Here is a 5066-nt window from a genome sequence, read left to right as displayed (position 1 = left end):
CATTATGCCAGCGCTGAAAAAGTAAGCGAGGAGGTAATAGCTCTTCGTTTTTATTTTTCTTTGTTTTCGACATTTGTGTTCGACATAGGCAATTTCGGGGTTGAAATTATAAAAGAATGAAGAAGAAAAGCAAAGGAGTATTAAGAATTTCTTGTTTTGCCTACATTGTATACATTTAGTCTGCTTTTGATTTTAGTGAAGTGCGTGCAGTGAACAATTTTTAAAATCAAAATATAAATAAAATATAATTTATAATTTAACATAAACTCACTGTAAGTATATGGAAAATTAAGTAAATATATTTAAAATGATAATTGCAATTTTTGTTTTGTATTATGTAGATGCTACTGCGTCAAGAACGATTAATTGGCCAATGTGCTGCGAATGCAGTCATTGTAAAGCAAGGGGTAAAAGGTAGTCAGCTGTTTCAATTGGAAAATTTTACAATTCAAACTGAGGAGGATTTAATTCAATTTAATGAAGAAATCACTGCCGTTGTATTAGTTGTAAGTTAAATTATATATGTTTCTTACTTTCAATTTCAACTTATTAATATATTCACATGTAACAATTTTACTAATTCATATATTTCTTTTCATCTATTACGTTATTTATAGACTGCATCAATGAGATGCGTTATTAAAAAACAACCAATTACGCGAAAGATTTCGTGGAATTTTGAAGAATGGTACCCAAGGCAAGAAGTCCTTAAGAGCGTTAGAGAATGTAACAGCAGCACTTTTTGGTATGGTATATTGTACATAATCAACTTTAGCGTATACAATAACATACTTTTGTATTTACAGATACTTTAAGTACAGATGGTAAGCCGGAACAAGTGATCGAGTCGAGTCTGGAAATCTCTAAAGGTTTTAGTAACAATTTCACAGAAAAATATTCATATATATAAATATGTTATATTTTTTTATGTAAATATTAATATTTTAATTTTATAAAACATAAATATAAAATATAATTCATCCAAAAAAATTTTTAGTATTTTATTTAAAAATCAATAGCATAGGTAAAATTGAAAATTTAAGCGAACATATCAGCGCTGATATGTTGCATTACAAATTCGAAAAGGTAAGCTAACATGTCAGCGCTGATATGTTGCATTACAAATACGAAAAGGTAAGCGAGCATGTCAGCGCTGAAATGTTGCATTACAAATTTAAAAAGGTAATCGAACGATTCAGCGCTTGCCCGCAATGACATGCACGTGTTAAAGTAATTAGGAGTTTCCTTTGAATAATCAGCGCTAGGCATTACCATTCAGCGCTGAGGGAATCGATTCCCTCAGCGCTGAATGGTAATGTCTAGCGCTAATGCCTAGCGCTGAAAGTCCCGCTGGGTAGTAGTGTCAGTTGTAATAGTAGTAGTAGCAGTACTTGTTGTAGCTGTCGAAAACTTTGGGGTAAGAAAACAGCTGGACACTTTTGTATAAATATTTTTTTTCACTAAGTAGTGAAATAGTATATGTATTCCGTTGCATCTGTTAGAAACCAAAACTTCCGACCACAATCTGTAGCTTTGAAGTATTTTTGGAAATTTATGTAATTGAGTGCATAAAACTTTGTTTGGAAGCTATCACAAATTCATTAAAAACTTTTAGTTTTAATAAATATTCCACATTTGCACATTGATTTCAGATAATTTTTATATCTGAATATTTCATTTGTTGTCGAAGCGTAACTTCGAAAATAAATTCAGAGATTTGCAACCGTTGGCCTGCCAACGTCCAGATTTGCATTTAATCTGCGAACTCAAATAAAAAAGCAAATCCAAATGTCACTGAAATGTCCACAAAAGTATGATTACATATAAATTTGAAGTGTACGGAGATAGTTTCGCAATTTAACACATTTTTGCTTTGTGTGTCCACTTAAGAACTTTAAAAGTTTTTCCTTCCGCTCGTTAGTTATATCAAAGTGTATATTCTTGCATAATCAAACAATGTAGGATAGATTAGCCCGACACGTATCTTCTCAAAGTTCTTTGTGTTTGTCTTATTCGTTTTCGTATGCGAGAGTGTGGGTCAAGCAATGCTGATCTCTGCTCGGAAGTGCGACGCTTCATATTGCAGCTTACTTCGAATATGTTATCCTAGTAGTTCTCTTAAAAAAATTCCGTTTTCAATTCCTTACTGATTTCGCTATTGCATTTCTTCTCTAATAAATTGCTTAGTTGCACTCTGAGTCCAAGTGGTTTTGTTTGTCTTGTCGGAGTTGGTAGGACAAGATAGCAGAACCAGTAGTTTAGCATCTCCAACTTTTATGTGCAATTAAATTTGTAAAATTGAAAAGTGTTAGCGTATAAATCCAAATCTGCACCATCTCTTGTTTTCCATAGCAAATAAAAAACTCCAACTCAATAACAAAGTGGAAAGTGATAAACGAATTTATGGTGACAGGATGAAACGAAACTCGGAGGCTGCCAATGAGGGCAATACAATGAAATTCCGTGCATTGTCGTTTTCGTTGCGGTGTGGATGCTTCAAATGAAATTTCAGTGTTTCGTTGTTTTGTCGTGTTTTTGGTAAAGTGTCTTGTTTCAGCGTAAACTCTCCTCCTGTACTGTTCTCTAAGCAGGTCAACATTATTATTAACTTTTCCATTGTTTTGTCCTTGGAGGATATCGTCTTTTGTGTTTAGCAAACTGCCACTTAAAAGTTGGAACTTCTTTCAGTTGTCAAGGCATGTCAAAAAGGGTAGGGGTGAAGCAATTTAAGGCGAATCAACTTATTTATACTTATCTTTAGACTTTGTTACAATGTTTTCCTTTTGTTTTGGTAATTTAAATGACTTTATTTTGCATCTGCTATTTTCTATTATCCTTGAGTTTATCGATGAACTTGTTGTCCGCCTTAATTAAAGATTTACTTCTTGTTCTTTGGAGCTAATGAGTGGAAATTTCAAGCTATCAATTATGTTTATTTAAGTTACTCTTGAGTTATGCGCTGCCAGGAACTAACAAAATAATCCAACTACGTGAGTAGGAATAGTAAAGGAATAACCGTTCATGAAGTAAGGGTATGGGAGCATTCTATATATATCTCAGTTAAGGAATCCCATAAAAATAATTGTATTAATTAATTTTATTGTTAACATCCAGCAATTATTTTATTGCCATACAATGAATTCATAAATTAAAATTTCGCGGGGAGAGTAAGTTTGAAGTTTCCTACAAATTTTAAAATCTTTGTTATTGGAGTGATGATAACTGTAATGATGATATTTAACTTGACATTATAAATGTATAAAGATATTATATTAACGATAAGTAATTTAGCTCGTTATTTGATTGGTTGGAATAAAACGGGTATCGCAAAGCTTAGTTATAAAACATTAAATCAACATAAAAAAATCATTATAAAAATTGTTCCATAGGGAAAAGGAAATTAAATGAAGTTTATTGTTTTATTTTAAACCTTCGGGTTTTGATTGAGTATTATATATATAAGTCATATTTGTCAGATACTATATATTACTGCTTATAAGTATATATATTGTAGGTAAAAATAAAAAACTACGTAATGGTACACTATAAAACGATAACGAAATAAATTAATTTTCTCTAGATACTAGAGAATGATGAGACTACTATTTATTTTCCCCTTGCAAAATCGCACGTATATTAACTCTAATATTCATCATCACTCAATATTTATTGGAGTTAATCACTACAATTTCTACCAGTCATAAATATTTACTCTTTGTTTTTAACATCAATTTTACACAAAAAAAAATTTTTATTGAATTCGAATACTTTTAGGTTGGATGAATTTCCCACAAAATCATTGTGAAAAATACAAGTCTAGTATTTTCTGATTAGTAAACTCAAAGTAAATAGTCTATCATTATTTTTATTCATTTACACATTATTTCAATACAATTTAAACAATTTTTTTTTCTATGTATATAGTTTTAATTTATAATTAAAACATAAACCTTATAACTATTTATTGAAAGGGACGTTGCTCTTCTGCAACATGTATAGCCAAATAATGGAAGACATATCAACCAATTATTATAATTTTTTATTAATTATCATAAAACTAATTAATAAAAAAATGCACAAAAATATATAGACAATTTATTTAATTCAAAGTAGTTTAAAGGACATCTAATATAATCTGATTAAAGAAGTTCTTTGTATTTATGTTGTGAATTGAACTGCTATCTCTTTAGGAACATTTACTCCATGAAAACAAATAAAATAAAATAATAGAGCACTCTCCGTGGAATAATAATTACAACAATCAAATGAAACTACACTCATCATTATGCCAGGACTCGTTGTCCATTTCATTGGAATACTAGCTTTGCAATGTGAAATCTGCATAAATTTAAGTTTTGCATAGAGAAGGACATGAAATGTTTGCAAATTAAGTGTTTACAGAATGTTTAGATTAATAAATAAATAAATGTGTTGATGTTGAGAGTTTATGTAAAGACCCAACGTTTCATTTAATATCATTCCGAATTTTCTTTCCAGGGTGAATACATCAAATAATTGAGCAAATATTTACAAGTAAGACTGCGATGACTTTTAATATTTCGCAGTGAAATTTACATGTCAAATCAAGCCAAACAAACTCAGCACCCAACTAGGAGTAGAAACCTAAGCATCTTCAAGTTACTTCAAGTTACTAAAAGCCATCATGCTAAGACAAGTCAAATCAAGTTAAGACGAAGCGTTACGTCCCAACGGCAAAATATCCCAACGGCAGTTTGCTGTCAGCGTTTACGTCGAACCTTTGCCTTTCGCTTCAATTCGTGTTTATGTGACATTGTTTTTGTGAGCCTGTTGTCGCCGTATTTATATTCCACATACAAGTGGAGTGGAGGTATGTATGTATTTAAATATATAATGATATAGGTAGCCCCATACTTATGTGAAGGACGAAACACTTGCCAAGAAAACAAATGTTAAAAAAACTACTGTTTTATTCCGGGCGTTTGTAAAACAATCCAGCAAAAAGGGAAAGTAAGATAGCATTCTTGATCTCAGGGGATGTGGATATGTTTTCATTTTGGTTTGCTGACTTACTGGTCGATTACGAT

This window comes from Teleopsis dalmanni, chromosome 1, assembly GCF_002237135.1.
Source record: "Teleopsis dalmanni isolate 2A chromosome 1, ASM223713v2, whole genome shotgun sequence".
NCBI lineage: Eukaryota > Metazoa > Arthropoda > Insecta > Diptera > Diopsidae > Teleopsis > Teleopsis dalmanni.
Note: the sequence above shows the minus strand (reverse complement) of the source record.